The 21728-nt window shown below is 48.3% G+C and overlaps 1 protein-coding gene across 1 annotated transcript in view; it reads left to right on the top strand.

Annotated features, from left to right (window-relative positions):
* The window catches only part of DNAH6 (dynein axonemal heavy chain 6), a 2906060-nt gene that overhangs the window by 2401504 nt on the left and 482828 nt on the right, over positions 1–21728 (top strand). The gene's annotated exons all lie outside the window — the stretch shown is intronic.

Raw genomic sequence — 21728 nt, 5'->3', positions numbered from 1 at the left:
GTTGTCCCCCCTCTCCCCCCCCCCAGCCACCCTGCGATGTTTATTTGAAAAATAATGGCGCTGTGTATTTTAACCAAACACACCTGCTACGTTGTGAAGCTGACTCCGTGGCTTCATTGAAGGGTTGGTAAGGTTCATTGGATTCGTCAGTCTGTTGCCATGTCTGTCGGCCCCGCCCTCGCGCCTCTGATAGGCCCGCCGTCCTTGACGTCAAAACGTGACGGTGGGGCCGAGAGAGATGGTTACAGGTTCACGAATCAGACGAACCATACGGAACCCTTCATCAGTGAAGCCACGGAGTCAGCTTCAGAACGTTGGAGGTGCTTTTTATTATAGTAGAGATGCTAACATTGTATTATATCTCTGGTATTTGAATTCCAGTGCTGTTAAATATGTATATTTTTGATACTGTTTCACGGCAGTTTTATTATTTTCAACCTACTTTTTTCAAATTTACATCATTTATTGTATTTATGTTGATTATTTTACTATTGTTATGCTTTTAACAAAATTGTAAGTTTTATGTTAAACTGTACTTGCTGTACACTACCTTGGGTGAATCTCTTCATAAAGATGGTTAATAAATCCCAATAAATAAAAATAGATAAAATAAAATACAATTTCTGGTTTCCAACCTAACTTCTAAGGCAGTGGCGTAGCCAGACCTGACATTTTGGGTGGGCCCAGAGCTAATAGGGGTGGACACTATGGGCCTGATATTCAAAATTATTTAACCAGCCAGGAACGGCTCCTGGCCAGTTAAATAGCATTTTAGCACATAACCATGGCTATTCAGCAGGAGATAACCTGTCATCTCCTGCTGAATATCCACGTTTAGCAGCTAGCCACTAACTGGCTATATCATGCAACATAGCTGGCTAGGCACAGGTATTCAGTGCCAAACCAAGTATGTTTAGCGGTTAAATTAGGCTGCATAAATAGCAGGCCTATTTTTAATCGATAAGCACTTAATGGGTTAGCACTGAATATTGACTTAACCAGTTAAGTTGCCACAGTCAAAAATAAAACTGGATATTCTATGCCAGACGCCAGAAATGACTGGAAGTGAATATCTGGGTTTAATACTGAATATCAGGGGGTCTGTATATAGGTATGTTTCTTGGGATAGTACTAAATAATGCCTTAGAGTACACTTGATGACGGATTTCTAAATAAATAATCTGCCCAACTGTCCTGCATCAACATAAACCACATACATACTTAATGGAAACACTGACATTTTAATATATAGTTACATTATCCCATAACTTAAACTTGATCAGTCTATTATAATGAAAATACCCTGCAAAATAATTATAGCAATGGCGCATATCCTTCAAACTTTGCTTTATAGCAAATGTTCATGTTGATGGCACACTGAAATTTGCAGTCTGTGGCAGAACTAAAAAAAGCACAAATATAATAATTTATTTACATTTTTTTAAAGGGAAGCAAGGGAAATATAAACTGCTCTTGACAGAATTTACTTTCATTTCAATATCAATTCATTTACACACGTTAATAAATATACATTTTTCACAAATGTTAATCTTTGTCTACACCAACACATCAAAAACTGCATGAAGCAAAGCCCAGATTTCTCACTGATGAAATAAGCAAAATTACACTGTCAACATCAAGATTTTTTTCCCCACCTATTGTGGAATCTGTAGCATACAAAACATTTCCTCTTACAGCTATAGGAAAAATATATTCAAATTCTGGGAGCACCTCAATAATAGCAACACAAAATTCCTTCACTGCCAGATACTTAGTGAAGTAACACTAAAAATCCTGCGAAGAAGCTTCTCAGAGCCTATGCTGCAAACCTACACAACAACAATTCTGAACTCACAAATACCAATGACAGTATCTTTAAAAAGGAGGCAGTGAATATACACAACAGCGCCAGACAAGTCAAACTGAGATATAGATCCTGATACTAACCACATGCCAGCAGAATCTCTCACCTCAGTCACATGCAGAACACAGATCAACCCTGATCAATTACAAAATAAAGGACCAAAAATTTGAAATTGTCCCTACTCCCCCCTCCATTCATCCCTGTAGCCTAACATCAGCCCTGCCCCTACCCTTCCCTACCCCCCATCCATCACCATAGCCCAGCATCAGCCCTACCCTACCCTTCCCTTCCTATCCCGCCAATCTATTCCTGTAGCCCAAAATCAGCCTTACCATTCCCTACTCCCCCATCTCTCCCTATAGCTCAGCATCAGCACTACCCTTCCCTTCTTTACTCCTCCATCTATATAACCCAGCATCAGCCCTAACCTTTCCTACCCCCACCTCTCCCTGTAACTAGTGCCAGGCCTACCCTATCCCTTTATCCCCTACCCCCTTACCCTGGCATCAGCCCTGACCTCTCCCCTACCCCCTATCCCATAGTCTGGCATCAGCCCTGCCCTTCCCTCCCCCCTCCCCCACACAGATGCACACTAGCATTAAACACTTTTTTTTTAAACATCCTAGGTACTTCAGAGCCCATCTCCACCCAAAAACCCACCATGAATGAAATACAAAACTTTACTTTTTAACCTGGGCAATGCAGACAGAGCCCACCCCCACTCAGAAGCCCATCAGCATTACACAAAACAACTTTTACCTGCCTTTGTTAAGTAGTAGTAGTACTTTGAGCTTCCCTGCAGAGGTCTACCGCCCCCCCCCCCCCTCCATGAGGCCCAAGATCACCTGGTGCAAAGTGCTGCCTGGAAAGGAGGCCCAAGATCACCAAGCTGATTACAGTGAACCCGATTTCTCCAGCACTGCTCAACAGCTCAACTCTACAATTTTGCCCCTTGCAGCAGGTTTTCACCAGCCCGCGTTGAGTCCTGGAGCTCAATGCTGTGCTTACCTATGGCTAACACGGCTTGGAGGGAGACCGGTTGACGCAGGCTGCAGGGTCACTAGGCAGGCATCACCATCATCGCAGCACTGCAGAATTGACCGCGACTGCAACGCGAGCTGGAAATGGCATGGCAGATCCTGAGGTACGCGGCGTCGCAACCATGTCATCTGCCGAAGCAGGTCCCCGCTGAACCGCCCCAATGTCTGACTCCCAACGCCGACACACTCCCAGTAAAGATCGGCACTGCAGGAGAGCTGCTGCTTGTTTCCTGGACTGACTCCCGGAGGCTGCCTTGCACGTCCGTACTTGATGTGACTGATTGCAGCTGTGATTGGTGGTCACAGAAACTGGGTGGGCCTTAGCTGAGTTTGGGTGGGCCCGGGCCCACCCAGGCCCACCCGTATCTACGCCCCTGTCTAAGGACAGAGTATTCCAACAAGTAGGGACTTTTCAGGTGCACTCCTTTCACTGAGGGAAACTGCAAAGTCAGATGTTCACAAGCATGTGAGCTCCTGTTCAAGGAGGGACGAGTTAGAAGATAGGCAGTGTCCTATTGTGGATTAAAAACTGGTTAAAAGATAGATAACAGAGAGTATGGTTAAATGGTCAGTATTCTCAATGGAGAAGGGTAGATAGTGGGGTTCCCCAGCGGTCTGTGCTGGGACCACTGCTTTTTAACGTATTTATAAATGAGCTAGAGATGGGAATAATTAGTGAGGTAATTAAATTTGCTGATGACACAAAGTTATTCAAAGTTGTTAAATTGCAAGAAGATTGTGAAAAAGTACAAGACGACCTTATGAGACTGGGAGACTGGGCATCCAAATAGCAGATGACTTTTAGTGTCAGCAAGTGCAAAGTGATGCCTGTGGGAAAGAGGAACCCAAACTGTAGTTGTCTAATGCAAGGTTCCATATTAGGAGTCACCACCCAGGAAAAAGATGTAGGTGTTATCATTGATGATATGTTGAAACCCTCTGCTCAAAGTGCAGCAGCGGCCAAGAAAGCAAATAGAAGGTTAGGTATTATTAGGAATGAATAAAAAACAAAACTGAAAATGTTATAATGCCTTTGTATCATTCAATGGTGCGACCACACCTTGAATACTGTGTGCTGTTTTGGTCACCATATCTGAAAAAATAATATAATGAAATTAGAAAAGGTACAAAGAAGAACGGTGAAAATGATAAAGAGATTGGGACGACTCCATATGAGGAAAGGCTGAAGTGGCTAGGACTCTTCAGCTTGGAAAAGAGATGACTGAGGGGAGATATGATAGAGGTTTGTAAAATACTGAGTGGAGTACAACAGATAGATGTGAATCGCTTGTTTACTCTTTCCAAAAATACTAGGACTTTACTCTTTCCAAAAATACTAGGACTCGGGGGCACGCAAAGAACCTACTGAATAGTAAAATTTTAAATGAATTGGAGAAAATATTTCTTCACTCAACAAGTAATTAAATTCTGGAATTTGTTGCCAGAGAATGTCGTAAAAGCAGTTAACTTAGCAGGGTTTAAAAAGGTTTGGATAATGTCCTAAAATTCCATAAGCCATTATTAAGATGGATTTGGGAAAATCCACTGCATATTCTAGGATAAGTAGCATAAAATTTGTTTTGTGGTTCTGGGATCTTGGCAGTTACTTGTGACCTGGATTGGCCATTGTTGGAAACAGGATACTGGGCTTGATGGACCTTCGGTCTGTCCCAGTATAAGAACATTAAGTGTTGCCATACTGGGGCAGACCGAAGGTCCATCAAGCCCAGCATTCTGTTTTCAGCAGTGGCCAATCCAGGTTACAAGTACCTGGCAAGATCCCAAAACAGTACAATACATTTTATGTTGCTTATCCTAGAAATAACCAGTGGATTTTCTCCAAGTCCATCTTAATAAGATGACTCATATAAGCTTGGGCCAGGCTATTTATAATCCTAAAAGGTATAGTGCATACTTTAAACATTATATGAGCCAATGTAACCTAACCAAAGCCCCCTTTTACAAAGCTACGCTAGTAGCTGCTAGTGCGGTAATGCTGACATAGCCCATTCAAAGCAGGGGCTTAGCCATGGGTGGGCCTGGGCGGGCCTAGGCCCACCCAGTTTGGGCTCAGGACCACCCAGCAGTGGAGCACCTTTATCAGCACGGCAATGGAGGGAGCAGGCTGAGCTGCCACGATCCTGCATCTACCTCCCTCTGTCTCAGCAGCAGTGGCGTACCAAGGGGGGGGGGGCGGTGGGGGCGGTCCGCCCCGGGTGTCAGTGGGTGGGGGTGTGCTCCGTCGGCACTGCAAGCAGCCCGCGTCTCCTGCCTCCATCCTGCTGTGCCTTAAAGAAAAATCTGAAAAACGGCATGGCAGGCATGCTTCGTGTCTGCCCTGCCTGCTTGTAAAAGAAAGCACTGGCAAACCTCCTCGGCTCGTCGACGTCATGACGTCGTGTCGGGTCTTCCCTCAGGGACCCAGTGAGGGAAGGCCCGATGTGACGTTGCGACGTCGACAAGGAGATTTGCCGGCGTTTTCTTTTACAAGCAGGCAGGGCAGACACGAAGCATGCCTGCCATGCTGCTTTTCAGATTTTTCTTTAAGGCACAGCAGGATGGAGGCAGGAGACGAGGGCTGTCGTCTCTCCATGAAGGTGGCAGGTGGGTCGAGTTGGGGGGCTTAGATGGGACAGGAGGACTGGGGAGGGGGTTTTCAAATGGGAGAAGGGGACAGGGGAGGGGGGCCTCAGATTGGAGAAGGGGACTGGGGTGGGGAGGGGGGTCTCAGAAGGGAGAAGAGGGGAGAAGGGGACTGGGGTGGGGAGGGGGATCTCAGATGGGAAAAGGGGGGTGGGGGTCTCAGATGGGAGAAGGGGGTGGGGGTCTCAGATGGGAGAAGGGGATGTGGGGAGGGGAGTCTCAGATGGGAGAAGGGGACTAGGGTGGGGAGGGGGGTCTCAGATGGGAGAAGAGGGGAGAAGGGGACTGGAGTGGGGAGCGGGATCTCAGATGGGAGAAGAGGGGAGAAGGGGACGGGTGGGGAAGGGGCCATGCGAGAAAATGGGAGCCATGCCTGGGGCTGGTGGGAAAAGGGGTCTGGGGCTGAAAAGGGGTCCCTAATGCAAGGCATGTGGATGAAGGGGGCTGGAACTGGGGGGCTGAAAAGAGGGTAGGTGGGATAAGGGGGCTAGTTCTGGAACTGGGGGCTGAAAAGGGGCAGGGGCAGAAACTGGGGGGACTGGGGGCTGAAAAGGGGACAGGGAGAAGTGGCTGGGGCTGAAGCTCAGGACTGGTGAGAGAAAAGGGCTGGGGCTGAAACTACGGACTGCTGGGATAGTGGGGCTGAAAAGGGGGGGCAAGTGGGAGATGTGGGCTGTGGCTAGAACTAGGGGCAGGTGGGATAAGAGGGCTGGAACTGGGGGCTGAAAAAAGGGGCAGAGAGAGAGGGGACAGACAATGGATGGATGGATGGATGGATGGAAGGGGTGAGGAAGGGCAGACGATGGATGGGGGGGAGAGGGAGGGCAGACAGTGAATGGAAAGGGCAGGGAGAGAGGGCAGACATTGGATGGCGGGGACAGCAGAAAGGGCAGACACTGGATGGCAGAGAAAGAACGAAGACGGATGCTGGATGGAAGGAAGACAGTGAAAAGAAGATGAGGAAAGCAGAAACCAGAGACAACAAACCGTAAATAAAATATATATTTTATTTTTTTGCTTTAGGATATAGTATTGTAGCTGTGTTAATAAATGTTTATAAACAGAACATGTAAATAAGGTAATCTTTTTATTGGACTAATTTTAATAAATTTTGACTAACTTTCGGAGAACAAAACCCCCTTCCTCAGGTCAGGTTAGGACACTGTAACACACTATACTGTATTGACCTGAGGAAGAAGGTTTTGGCCTCTGACAGCTAAATCTATTAGTCCAATAAAATTGTATTTTATTTTCTATATTTGTTTTATTTCTATTTGTTAATTTGTAAAGTGGTGATTGGTATTTGTTAGTTTTTTTCAAATTTACATCTGCTGTCTTTATTTTTTGCACAGTGCTAGGGGACATTTTCTGTTTCTGTGGTGTTGCATTGTATGCAGTCTGGCATTTTGGGGGTTCAGTTTAATTTTTGTCTAAATAGTAGTTTATGATTACTTGTTCTATAGTGGATTAGGGTGTATCTGTGTTTGTGAAAAAGACATGACTTTCAGTTGGCATTGACTGCAGGATTGACGATCTGTACTATCTGTCTGGTTTCGTTTTACAATGGGTGAATTGATGTTCTAGTGCTCACTGTAGTGTTTAAGATGCTTTCTTTTTCCTTGTGTGACTCATAGAAATGACTGCTTATGGTATGGTAGAATTGCTCTATAGGTCCTGAGTGTTTTGTATTCTCGATTTACCTAGTACTGGATTTTGGAGGGGGGTGTTAAAAAATGACCGGCCCCGGGTGTCAACTACCCTAGGTACACCACTGCTCAGCAGCAGCGATAGCGATTCATACATGCTGCCTCCTGCTTCTAACCTGGAAGCATCTCCTCTGCCGTGTCCCGCCCTCATTATCACAACTTCCTGTTTCTGCTGGTACAGGAAGCGGCAGAGGAGACGCTTCAAGGTTAGTGGCGGTAGGCAGCGTCTGGGAATCGCTGCCGTGAGAGAGAGAGGCAGATGCAGGATCGTGGGAGCTCAGCCTGCTTCCTCCAATACCGGCGCTGTTAAAGGAGGGGGAGTTGGGGGAGGTCTCCTTCCAAAAGATAGATGCTGCATGGGGGGGGCATGAGGTAGAGAGAGGCAAGAGAGAGAGAATTTTGGGACATAGGGTAGAGAGGGGTAAGAAAGGAAAAAATCTTGCATGGGGAGGGGAGAGGGACATGTTGCATAGAGAGGGGAGAGAAAGAAATGTTGGACATAGAGGTAGTGGGGAGGGAGAGATGGTAAATGTTGGACAGGGGGTGGTGAGGAGGGGAAGATGGTGAAAAATTGGACATAATGGTGGAGGGCAGGAAGAGATGCTGTAGGGGGATGCAAGAGATGTTGGATGGGGCACAAGGGAGGGGGAGAGGTAGAAATGTTGGACATGGCAGTGGAAGGGAGGAAGAGAAAATGCTGCATGGGGGGAGGGGGGAAGAGGAGTGTTGGTCCCATGGCACAAGAGAGGGAGAAATGGTAAAAAGTGAGAGAGAGGGAGATATATTGGACCTGGGGGTGAATGAGAGGGAGAGAGAAACACAGGAGGTGGAGAGGGGAGAAAGGAGGTGATGTTGGATTCAGGAGCAGAAGGAGAGATGCCAGACAGTGAGAGTGAGGGAAGAGAGAGGGAGAAATGTTGGAACATGAGGGAGAGGGCAGGAGGGAAGAGTGAAGGGGCAGAGAGATGTAAGGCTACAAGAGTGGGGTGGGGAGAAAGAGGGAGCAGATGCTGGGCTAGAAGGGTGGAGGAAAGGAAGATGGTGGAACCATGTGGGAGAGGCCAGGAGGGGGAGGAAGAGGGTGGCAAGGAAATGAATAAATAAATAAAAAGATAGTGATTACAGAGGATAGAATTATGGTAATGAAAGGGAATGGAGGGCTGAGGAAGGAGTGAGATGGGGAAATGGAAAAGCTAGTGGGTGAGAGAAGAAGATGAAAATCTGATAGGTAGCTATAAACTAAAAAGGAGGAGAACAGTGAGAGGGTGACATTTGAGTTGACAGCAAGGCAGAAAGAAGAAAAAAGAGAGGAAAAGCTAAAAGTAAGAACAGTCAGTATGTCAGAAGCAGGTGTAGTGAAGGTAAAAGAAGACAAATGGACAGCAGCTGCTTGAAAGAGAATTAGAAGATGACAGAGAGGAAAGCAGAAAAGAAACTGCAACCAACATGATGGAAAAATACAATGTCGAGACCACAAAGGTAGAAAAAAGCAATGTATTTTGAATGTTTTAAATGGAATATGTTGGCTTTGGGAAATCTACATAGCAAATGTGTTTGTATCGTGTTCAGGAGAAAGGAAATCCATTTCTATTTTTATTTCTCTAGTGTTGCAGTACATGCTAAGTTTAACTTTTTGGGGTTCTGAGTTCAATTTTTGTCTAAATATTTTTATTTCTGATATGTGATCCCCTGTTCTGTATTTGGTGAGGGTCTGTTGGTGTGACAGTAATGGCAGGTGGGGAAATCAGAAGGAAGGCAGGGAGGAGAGGGGATCAGGGAGGGAGCCCTAGCATGTCTAACACAGTGGCATAGCCAGACAGCCAGTTTTGGGTGGGCCTGAGCCCAAAGTGGGTGGGCACAAAATTTTCTCTGCTCTGCCCTACCTCCACCTCAAAATATAAATACTTTAGCTAATGAGGATCCTCAAGCTCAGTCAGCTGAAGACTTTCTCTGAAGGTGGCCAGCAGCAATGACCCTAAGCCACTGATGCCAGCACCCCACACATGCTTAGCTGTCAATGGCTCAAGGATGCTGTTGCCAGAGCTTGGTAGAAAGGAGTTCTGGCTGCCTTTGGAGGAGGTCCTTAGCTGGGGATGTCTGGGAATCCTCACCAGCTATACAGCAAGGGTTAGGACTGGTGTTAGACCTGCTTGGGCCCAGGTCAGAAAATAAAGGAGAGCTCCCCTTCCCGATTCCCTCTCCTCTTTGCCTCCCCTCCAATTTCCCACCTGCCATTACTATCACACCAACAGACCCTCACCAAATACAGAGCAAGGGATCACAAATTAGAAATAAAAATATTTAGACAAAAATTGAAAAGGAACCCCAAGAGTGGAGGAGTGGCCTAGTGGTTAGGGTGGTGGACTTTGGTCCTGGGGAACTGAGGAATTGAGTTTGATTCCCACTTCAGGCACAGGCCTGTCACTTAACCCTCCATTGCCCCAGGTACAAATAAGTACCTGTATACAATATGTAAGCTGCATTGAGACTGCCATGAGTGGGAAAGCGCGGGGTACAAATGTAACAAAAAAAAGAGGTTAAACATAGCATTACTGCAACACTGAGGCATAAAACAGATGCATTTCCTTTTCTACAGAACACAGTACAAAGACATCTGCTATGCACATTTCCAAAAGCTAACATATTCCATTTAAAACATTCAAAATAAAATGCTTTGATTCTACCTTTGTTGTCTGGACATTTTATTTTTCCATCTTGCTGGTTCCAATTTCTCTTTTCTGCTTTCCTCTCTGTCGTCTGCTAATTCTTCTTCAAGCGGCTGCAGTCCATTTGTCTTTTCTCCTCTCTCCTGTCTGTTCCCTCACTATTCCTGCCTCTGACATATTGATCATTCCTTTTTAGCTCTTTTCTGCCTCTCTCTCACCCTCCTTCATCTCCTTTTTACTTTTCAACTACCTATCAAATTTCCATCTTAGAAGAATTTCCATCTTCTTTCACCCACTAGCTCTCCCATTCCCCATCTTACTCCTCCCCATCCCTACTTTCTCTTTTATCTTTAATCTCCCACCCCACCCCCCTCACTCTCTCCTCAATCACTGGCTGACTACTTCCGCGACGAGGTGCAGAAGATCAACCTCATTCACCACCAAACCATCTCCTCCTCTTCACCCTATAACCCACTCCCTTAACCAACCAACCCAGGCCTCCTTCTCCTCTTTTCCTGATATCACCGAAGAGGAAACCGCCCATCTCCTCTCCTCCTCGAAATGCACCACCTGTTCCTCAGACTCCATCCCCACCAACTTACTTAACACCATCACTCCTACTGTCACCCCCCCCCATCTGTCATATCCTCAACCTCTCTCTCTCCACTGCAACTGTCCTTGACATTTTCAAACATGCTGTAGTCACACCACTCCTCAAAAAACCATCACTTGACCCTACCTGTCCCTCCAACTACCGCCCCATTTCCCTCCTACACTCGATCTGCAGCCCATCCTTACCTCTCTACCCTCATCTCCCCTTACGTTCCTACCCGTAACCTCCGCTCTCAAGACAAATCCCTCCTCTCAGTACCCTTCTCCACCACCGCCAGCTCCAGGCTCCGCCCTTTCTTCCTCGCCTCACCCCATGCCTGGAATAAACTCCCTGAGCCCATACGCCAAGCCCCCCTCCCTGCCCATCTTCAAATCCTTGCTCAAAGCCCACCTCTTCAATGTCACCTTCGGCACATAACCACCATACCTCTATTCAGGAAATCTAGACTGCCCCCACTTGACACTTGACATTTCGCCCATTAGATTGTAAGCTCTTTTGAGCAGGGACTGTCCTTTTTTGTTAAACTGTACAGCGCTGTGTAACCCTAGTAGCGCTCTAGTAATGTTAAGTAGTAGTAGTAGTAATCTACTCCCCATTACCATATTTCTACCCTCTGTAATCACTATCTGTCATTCATTTCCTTGCCACCCCCTCCTCCCCCTCTTGGCCTCTCCCACAGGGTTCCACCATTCCCATCGTCTTCCTCCCTCCACCTTTCTAACCAGTATCTGATCCCCTCCCCGAAAGCACAAGGGCAGACGATCTGCAAACTCCAAAACGGAAAACAAACGAAGCAGATTGTTGAAAGACAAAATGTATTTTATTATATATATATAAAATATATATTTGTAAAAACAGCCCGACACAGGCCGTGTTTCGCCCAACAGGGCTGCTTCAGGGGCTACAAAATAAATAATGTAACATTAAAAGATCATATAATAAAAACATATGTATTTGTATTGTATGCATATTCATTAAATGTAGAAATATTAACAAAACAATATTTTTTACATGTATTATAAGTTATATGTTTTATTAAGCAAATATGCTTTCCAATTCATGGTAGACGTCCACTAATTGAGATTTATTTTAAGTAAATATATATAGTAGTTTTTTTTATTTCTTCTTATTATCATTTGATTATTCTAATATGACTGTGAGACGTATATGCTTTATTTATGTATTTATGTTATGTAGATATTAGTCATTCATAATAAATATACATAGACTTTACAGTCTCTTGATTAAGTATCCAGTTTGATTTATTTATTTATTATTATTGTGGGATATTGGTGTCATCTCTACTATAATAAAAAGCACCTCCAACGTTCTGAAGCTGACTCCGTAGCTTCACTGACGAAGGGTTCGTAAGGTTAGTCTGATTCGTGAATCTGTAACTATCTCTCTCGGCCCCGCCCTCGCGCCTCTGATAGGTCCGCCGCCCTCGACGTCATCACGTTTTGACGTTCGCGACGTCATCACGTTTTGATGTCAAGGGCGGCGAACCTATCAGAGGCGCAAGGGCGGGGCCGACAGACATGGTAACAGACTGACGAATCCAACGAACCTTACCAACCCTTCACTTCAATGAAGCCACGGAGTCGGCTTCACAACGTAGCAGGTGCGTTTGGTTAAAATACACAGCTCCATTATTTTTCAAATAAACATCGCAGGGTGGCTGGAGGGGGGTGGGAAAGAGGGGGGGCAACTACCCTGGAACTGGGAGGGAGGGAGAGAGGGGGGGCAACGACCATGGAACTAGAAAGGGGGCCAGGCGGACCCTGAAACTGGAGGGAGGGGGGCAAGGACCCTGGAACTGGTGGGAGGGAGGGCGGACCCTGGAACTTGGAAGGGGGGGGGGGGCGGGCGAAACCTGAAACTGGGAGGGAGGGAGGGGGCCCCTGGCAAACATTCTCATTCTCTCACACACACACACACACACACACACACACTCACAGCTCCCTAATTTTTCATATACACATTGCAGGGTGGCTGGAGGGGGGGGGGGAGAAGAGGGGGGCAACTACCCTGGAACTGAGAGGGAGAGAGGGGGGGCAACAACTGTGGAACTGGATGGGTGGGAGGGAGGGAGGGCGGACCCAGGAACTTGGAGGGGGGCCAGGCGGACCCAGAAACTGGGAGGGAGGGGGAGAGGGGGGGCAACAACCCTGGAACTGGGTGGGTGGGAGGGAGGGCGGACCCTGGAACTTGGAGGGGGGGCGGGCGGACCCTGAAACTGGGAGGGAGGGAGGGGGCCCCTGGCACACACTCTCATTCTCACACACACACTCACTCTCTCTGTCACACACACTCACACATTCACTCTCTCTATCACACACTCACTCTCACACACACTCTGTAAAACACACACACTCCGAGGAAAACCTTGCTAGCGCCCGTTTCATTTGAGTCCGATACGGGCCTTTTTTCCTAGTATTTCATATTTTATATTTTACATTCAATATTTATGTACATTTTAATGTATAATATGAATATACATTTCTACCGCTCTCACCACCTATCATCTTTCTATGCAGCATGTCTCCCTCCCCTCCACCTCATATGCAGCCAAGACTTCTCCCTTCTTCACCCCTCCACCCCTTTACTGTATCTCTCCCTTCTTCCTCATGCAGCATCTCCCCCACCCACCATGCCTCATCTTTCCATCTTCCTTCCTCCCTGTGCAGCATCTTTCCTTCCATCCCCCCCCCCCCCCGTGCAGCTGCTGTGTCCCGTCTTCCCTCCCCCGTGCAACATCTTTTCCCCATCATCCTTTCCCCCATATAACATCTTTTCCCCATCTTCCCTTCCCCCATGCAGCAACATTCACCCCATCTTCCCTCACCCTCCTTGCAGTTCCGCCCAGTAGCGATTCCGGTCACAGGCTCGGCTCGCAGCGATTCCCACACGCTGCCTGCCGGCTGCCGCTCAACAATCTCCTTGCAGTTATTAAGTGCTAACCCAGAAGCCAGAGGAGAGGCTTCCGGGTTAGCGCTTAGTAGCTGCAAGGAGATCGTTGAGTGGCAGCCGGCAGGCAGCGTGTGGGAATCGCTGCGAGCCGAGCCTGCGACCGGAATTGCTGTGCTGGAAGGAACACTGCTGCTGGGCAGGCCTGACCCTAAATTGGGTGGGTGGGCCCGCCCCCGCCCCCGCCCGTGGCTACGCCCCTGGTCTAACACCAATTCTGACCCTTGCTTTATAGCTGGTAGGGGAGGACTTCCTCCAAAGACGGCCAGAACTTCCTTCTACCAAGCTCTGCAGTCGATGACAGCATGCTTGAGTCACCGACAGCTAACCACGCATAGGGTGCTGGCATCAGTGGCTTACGGATGTTGCTGCTGCCTGCCAAGTTTGGTAAAAGAGAGTTCTGGACATCTTCAGAGAAAGTCTTCAGCTGACAGAGCTTGAGGATCCTTATTAGCTAATCCTATATAATAAAACGCACCTTCAACGTTCTGAAGCCGAGAAAGTGAAGCCTTCAAGCCTTGAAGCATTCCTGCAACGTTCCGGAACTACGTGTCTTCAATTGAGGAGATGGATCCTTACAGAACGCACGAATGCTTCAAGGCTTGAAGGCTTCACTTTCTCACACACACACACTCACTCTTTGTCTCTCACATACACTCTGTCTCACACACAGACTCACACACACACACACACACACACACAGAGTACAGACCTGTGGTGAAGAGGTGCTGAAAGGAGAGCTGCTGTACCCTGTGGCTGCTGAACAATGCAGAGGGGAGGGGGCCCCCCTGCAGGAGGGCCCCAGGCTGAAAGGCCTAGCACACTTGGAGCTGAGAAACACTATGAAGGGGAGGCTTCCTCCACCCAAGCCCCAAGCATGCAACCAGGAGAACCAGGAGAGCCCAGGCCTGTGGACGGAGGAAGGACCAGAGCCCAGCAGCGCTTGCTGAGGAGCCAGCTCACCCTGACTGTAAGTCCTGGCCATAACATTCCTAAGCTGGGTGAAGAACAGGGGGCAAGAAGGCAGGGCCCGGGTTCCAGAGCAGGGTTCTCTGCATCCAGTATCAGAGGAGAGGTGGTGGAAGAGAATAGCGGAGAGTCTGAAGAGGACGTTAGTGAGGAAGAAGAGGAGGAGAAGGAATCCAGGCCTAGGGCCTGGCAGAAGAAAGAGGCCCAGCATATGACTCCTGAAGAGGTAATTAGATCAGTGAAGAAAATGAATCGAGTAGAAGGTGAAATAGAGGTACTGAGGAAGCGGCTGAAGCTAGCAAAAACTATGTGTAACCTGGCTTCCACTGGCCCACGAGACAAGTATGTTAAGGGAGTTGAAGCACTCCAGAAGCGGCTTACAGCAAAACAAAGGCAGCTGCAAAAACTAAAGAACTGCAGAGATAATCCCCTTCGTGAGGTTTTCCTGAACAGGGAACGCATGCAGCAGACCCAGACGCAGTCCCAGATCCAGCAGGAAGCAGAACCCAGAGACACACAGGACTCCGTGGTTCCAGACACCCCAGAGGCTATGCTGGAAGGGACAGCAGGGGAAGAGAAACAGCAGCAGCCAGAAGGAGGGAAAGACAAGACTGACACAAATAATTCCCAGTTATCACCAGTATTTTATTTCCTACAGGATTCCCAAGAGCTAGGTGCTCCATCCACTTACCAGCCTTGTAGAACAGAGGCTCCTAGTCCAGTTGTGGCAGGTACTGTGGATAAGGAGGGGCTCCAGTACTGCATGCAGCAAGAGAGCCTGGCAAGTTTGGAACACAAAAGAGCTATGAAACTGAAAAAAATTCAAAAACGTCCCTTATACTTAGAGAGCTGGCAGGGCATAGCCGAACCCACAGAGAAGAGCTCAGGTTTGCTGGGAGAGACAGAGAAGAAAGACAGCCTGGAGAATCAGAACAGTTTGAATGCTGAGGAGAATCAGAACAGTTTGAATGCTGAGGTAGGAGAAGAATCACTACACACTGAGCAAGTACAGAAGTTACCAGGAACAACGGGAGGGAAAGTAGAGCAAAAACAAGGGGTTTTGCAGATGGAGACAGAGACTAAAGAGGATGGAAAAGTACAGGAATGGAGTAGTGGAGTACTACAAGAGATGGAAGAAGCTGAGAGCAAATATGGTGGACAGAGGGCGGGAACATCGTGGGAACACCACAGTCACTCATGGACAGAATTGATAGGGCAGACCTCTGAGCAGGGCTGTCCAAGAGCTGCCATCCAATCTCAATCAGAAGTGCTGATGACATCATGGGGGAAGCTCAGTGACAGGCAGGGGCTCCCAATAGATTCTGCCACTCAGAAACAAGAAGAAAGAGCAGAAGGGAGCTTCTCAGAAACTCATGCCCATCAAAGCAGGAGTCCCAGAAAGGAGAGAGAGAATTGTGGAGAGTGTCAGCTGCACCAGGAGGCGGAGCCAAGACCCAGATCGAGTGAGACAGGGCATGGAGGAGAGTGTCAGCTGCACCAGGAGGTGGAGCCAAGACCCAGACTGAGTAAGACATTGCCAGATACAGAGAGAGTACATGAAGGAGAGTGTCAGCTGCACCAGGGGGCGGAGCCAAGTCCCAGACCCAGTAAGACAGAGCATGGAGGAGAGTGTCAGCTGCACCAGGAGGCAGAGCCAAGACCCAGACTGAGTAAGACAGTGCCAGATACAGAGAGAGTACATGAAGGAGAGTGTCAGCTGCACCAGGAGGCGGAGCCAAGACTCAGACTGAGTATGACAGTGTCAGAAACAGAGAAAGTGCATGGAGGAGAGTGTCAGCTACAAGAGGAGACAGATCCCAGACCTGGTCTGAGTGGGACAGTTGCAGAGCAAGGGAACGAGTGCTGGTTGGGAACAGCAGCAACTGGCAAAGGACTGGAAGTAGAATATTGCAGAGGGGGAAGAGACAGAAACAGCACAAGTGAACTGAACATAGTGGGGTTAGTGGACATGGGAGAGGAGGGAGGGGAAGAGAGGGGGAGGGGAGGAAGGCAGGAAGGGAGTGGGGAAGGGGGGAGCATACTGGTATCAGCCCCTTTATCCTTTGCAGCAGTAGTACGGGGAGGAGGGGCAGAGACAGGGAAGGAGGAGGGGAGGCAGGAGTCAGACATGGAGACAAGGGGAAATCCATTTTCTGGTCCGTTGCGGGGTCCCGGGAGCGGTGTTACCCCAAAACGTCGAAATGTTGTCCAGCTGCGTTGGGTGGGCACAGGGGTAGCACCACCTAGAGAGGTTGTTTTAAGAATGGTATTCTCCCTTGGCTTTATCCCTGAAGATTTGTATGCATGCATACACCCTGTGGGAATCCCTGAATATGATATTAGTTTCTTAACAGGGCGAGGTTTGGACCTGTTTTGGGAAAAGTACACAGAGGTGCAGCATCAGGGTAGATGGGTGGATTTTAAGGCTGTCCCCATCAGTAGACAGGACGCAGTCCAGATTACCATTTTGGTACGTAATGAATCTCTTATGGCTGCAGACCTGTCATACTGGTTGGGACGGTATGCCGAAATTAGGACCCCATTAAGCAAAATACCAGACCAGAGTCGTGTGTGGGCGGGGGGGTGGAGTGCCCTTGTAAAATTAAAACAGGCAGGCTATGTCACCCAACATATACCTTCAGCCGCATACATTGGAAGGGATCGAATTCAATGCTTTTATGCAGGACAACCCAGACAGTGCTACAGGTGCGGATCTTTCCGTCACTTAAGCATGTCGTGTACAGTGTTAAAGTGCTCGCGATGTGGTAGTACAGATCATGACACCAGCGACTGCACTACCATACGCTGTAACCTGTGTGGAGGCTTGGGGCACCCTTTTAGCAAGTGCCCACAAGCATCGCACAATCAGGTAGAGGAAGAGAGGAGGGGGGAGGAAGGGGCACAAGCAGAAACTACAAGGATACAAGGACAGAAGCGGGAAGCATTAAAGGGATTAATGGATAAATCAAATACCACTATTCATACAGAGGCAGGCACTAAGGGAAAGGGAAAGGGGGAGAAAAGGGCATCAGGTTTGGATCACATTCAAAGAAGGGGTATTTGTGAAAGGATGGAAGAAGGAGGTGGGGAGAAGGGGGGAGAAGAAGGGGAAGCATGGACCCTGGTAGGGAAACATGGAGGGAAGGGGGGTCGGAGGAAGGAGGGGAGGGGGCTAGCCCGAGCGGGGAGAACAGATATTCTGGAGAAGAGCCAGAGTAATCGATATGCAGTGTTTCAGGTTTCAGGTGAAGGAGAGGGTGATCTTGAGATGAATCCACCCCAAAGGGAGGTTTTGGAGGAGAAGAGGAGGGAGGGGAGGGGAGCAAGGAATGAATCATCTGAAAGACTTAACAGAGAGGAGCCAGCAGTGTTACCCCCAAGTCTAACATCACATCCTACTAGTTTAACGAAGGGCCTCATGCAGGAAATAGAGGAGGGTAAGGAAGGGATGAAAGGGGAAAGGGCTGGTCCAGAGGAAACCAAGAAAAAAAAGGGTAGAAAGAAAGCCGGGGAAGATGACTCAGAGTGGGAGGATTTGGAATTAGAAGAAATTATAGAGGATCCTGAAGAAATGATGGGGGCAGGAATATCTGTGAAGAGGGATTGCGGTGAAGAGATGAGGAGGGGTAAGAAATTTAAGAAATAAACCATGGCTGCCTTGTCCTTAATCTTTGCAACTCTGAATGTAGCCAGCATAAAGGCAGAGAGAACTAGATTTGTCGCCTTTAGCGATTTGACCCAGTGCAAGGTAGACTGCATCCTGTTGCAGGAGACTCATTTGGATTCTTTGCAGCTCCTGCACCGGGCCAAGAGAGATTGGAAAGGGGGGCCCTCATTCTGGTCTCTGGCCAAAGAAAGATGCGCAGGGGTGGCTATTCTTTTTGCCACCCGAGAAGTGGAGATTACGAGGGAAATAGAGGTGGAGATAGGGAGGTGTGTTGTCTTAGACGTTTTCATTAGAGGGGTAGCAGTGCGAATCATTAACTTTTATGGGCCCCAGATTAGTTGGGAACGCAAGCAGCTGTTGCTCCGGGTGAAACCGTATTTATATACAAGCAAATTGGTGGTATTTGGAGGAGACTTTAATATGGTCTTACAGCAAGCAGATAGAAAGGGGTCCAGGCGTCAGGTGGGTTATGACAGCCTCCAGCTGGCAGCAATTGTAAAACAGGCAAGACTGGAGGTGGCGGGAGGGAAGGGGTTCACTTTTAGAAGGGGAGACACGGAGAGCCGTATTGACTGGCTCTTTGTAGGCGGGTTGGCTAAGTTTCAGGGGCAGCCGAATAGATGGACGGAATATTCAGATCATGCCTTAGTTTCCACAGTCTTAACAATATGCGAAGGGGCGCAGAAAGGCCCAGGATTTTGGAAACTGAGTGCAAAGTTATTAGAAGTAGAGGAAAACAGACAAATATTTGAGGGTTTTTTAGCAGACCAAGAAACACTATGGGAGGTGATGGATGATAAGGGAGCCTGGTGGGACATGGTAAAGGGGCGAGTCAAGGCCCTTTTCCGGTCCCTAGCCAGGAAGCAGAGTCTGGGGTTACAGGCACAGTGCTGTCGTCTTCGTAAGCAATTGGACCACGCGGTCTCCAACCATCTAGAGAAGGGAGAGATAGAAGCTTTGCAGGCCCAGTTGAGGCTGTTGCAATATGATCGATACGCTGCTTTGCTTCTGGAAAGGGAATATGGGCATTGGTATTCCCCGGATCCTTTCCAGAATTGCAAGGTAGCAGTAGGACACAAGGTCATTTATGCTATGAGAGATGAAGCAGGGCAGCGATTGACGAACCAACGTTCAATCGAGGCCAGGGTCATTCGGTTTTACACCCAATTGTGGGGGAAAGAGAGCTTGGTTTCTAACTTCATGCTATCATACGTGCAGAGTGCCCCAGGCTTGGAAAAGGTTTCGGAGGGGGAGATGGAACAACTGCTTAGGCCCATTACCACAGGAGAGGTAGATGATGCTATTGATACGCTATCAGCACGTACAACTCCGGGTCCCGATGGGCTGACCCCAGAGTTCTACAAAAAATTCCGTGTGGTCCTGATTCCAGTGTTAGCTGCAATTTTTAATAATTGTTTGCAGAACGGGCGTTTGGCCCCTTCACAGCAGTGTTCTATTTTGGTTCTCCTCGCAAAGAAGGGAAATCTGGAACTTATCGAGAACTGGAGACCCATAAGTCTTCTGAATGTAGATAGGAAAATAATGGCCAGGATTATTTACAACCGCCTGGCTGGGGCAGTGGGTGGTCTCTTGTCCTCAGCACAGTTTTGCTCGGTGAAGGGGAAAGGGGCAGTGGAAGCAGTTTGTACCATCCGTGAAATAGTGGAAAGGAGTCAAGGTGGGACAAAGGGAAAGTATTTGCTGACCCTTGATCAGTCTAAGGCTTTTGACAGGGTGTCCCAGGAGTACCTATGGCTAGTGCTTCGGTGCTATGGGATACCCGACCAGTTTATAGGGTGGATCCAGACTTTGTATCGCAATGCAAGGAGTAGCACTCTAATAAATGGTTGGGTGGGCAAGAGCTTTGCAGTGAGGTCAGGGGTACGGCAGGGGTGTCCCCTCAGCCCCTTGCTGTACGTCCTTTCCTTAGATCCTTTCCTCAGAAGGTTGAGTGGAGGGTTTAGCGGTCAACTAGAGGGCATCTCTTTGGGTTCACACACATGGCGATGTGTCGCCTACGCAGATGATGTCACAGTAGTAATCAGTAGCAAGGAGGAAGCCGAGCGAGTTCAGACCTGGATGGCAGAATACACACAGGCTGCGGGGGCCCAGATAAACCAGGAAAAGAGCTCCGCAATTTGGGTAGGACAGGGCAGACCAGCTTTCAAACTTCCCAGTCAGTACCCAGTAGCAAGGGATGAAGTACGGATCCTGGGTCTCTGGGTAGGCAGACAGGACTATGATACGATCAACTGGGAGAAGGGGCTGGGGAGAGTCGAGGAAAGGGTGGCCCAGTGGAAATCATATAAGTTGCGGTTTGTGGAAAAACTGCATGTCATTAAGACCTATCTGATACCCCTTCTCCTGTTCATATCCAAGGTCTGTTTACTGCCTATATCGTTACATGCCAGAGTATACAGCTTGTTTTTCCAACAGCTATGGGGGAACAGGATGAATATTATCCGGAGGGAGGTGACCTATTTGCCCAAAAGGGAGGGGGGGTTGGGAATGGTCAACCCTGTGGTACATTTTAGTTGTTTCTTTTTCCAACAAAATCTGGGAGGGGTCTTGCGGGAAGGGAGGCCGGCTTGGGCAGACTGCATGGCCTCCTGGCTTCAGCGGTACTTGAGGGATTGGGTGAGGGGAGGTCAGGCAATGCCCCTGCGAGGGAAGGCGGGATACTTGCCACAGTACATCTCACCTCTGTTGAGATTGGTGAAGAGATGGGGTATCACAGTACAGGAAATCCAGAAGGAGGACAGGAGGCAGCTACAACACCTCATTATTCAGACACACTTTTCAACACGTCTAGCCTTGAGGGACTGCCCAGGTCCACTACAGGAGGAAGGTCTGGCTTTCCTCAATTCATCACGCCTCCCCCGGAAGATTGCGGACATGGCCTGGCTGACTTTCCACAGCCGGCTTTATGTTCGAGCTAACATGAAAAATAGAAACAGCAATGATCGTAAGTGCCCGAGGGGGGAGTGCGTGACGGAGGATGAAACAATGGACCACTTCCTCCTCAAGTGCCCGTTCAATCAACAAGTCTGTCAGGCAGTAGCCCGCCAATTAGGGATTCCTTTCTTCCACCAGCTATCTTATGCAGAATGGGCCTATGGAGGGTTTCCAAAAGGAAAGGGGTGGTGTAGGGAGACACTGTATATCATCGCTGCAGCCCTTTGTTACTTCCTGTGGCAGGCACGCTGCCAAGCTTCATTATATCGGAAGTGGCTGTCTGTACAGGAGGTGGCAGGGGATGTGGTACATTTTGTCCAGCAGCTGGCAGTGAGGGAGAAGGAGCATTGTTCTGGACTACAGTGGGCAAGGCATTGGAGGGGTTTTTCGTTTCAGCCTCCCTGAGTGGGAGGGTTTGTTGAGGGGCGGGGGTATTGGCCAGTAAGGTTTTATTTATGTATTAGTTAGCGGGTTTTATTGCTTGTTTTATCGCTTGTTTGTATGCTTGGTTTGTCTTGTTGCAAGTTTCAATAAAGACAATATGACACACTCTGTCTGTCTGTCTCTCTCACTCACTCATTCTCTCTCACATACATACTCCATTTCTCACCCACACACTCTCTCTCAAACATACACAC

The sequence above is a fragment of the Microcaecilia unicolor genome, chromosome 2 (genome assembly GCF_901765095.1).
Source record: "Microcaecilia unicolor chromosome 2, aMicUni1.1, whole genome shotgun sequence".
NCBI lineage: Eukaryota > Metazoa > Chordata > Amphibia > Gymnophiona > Siphonopidae > Microcaecilia > Microcaecilia unicolor.
This window is presented reverse-complemented; position numbering and strand designations above follow the sequence as displayed.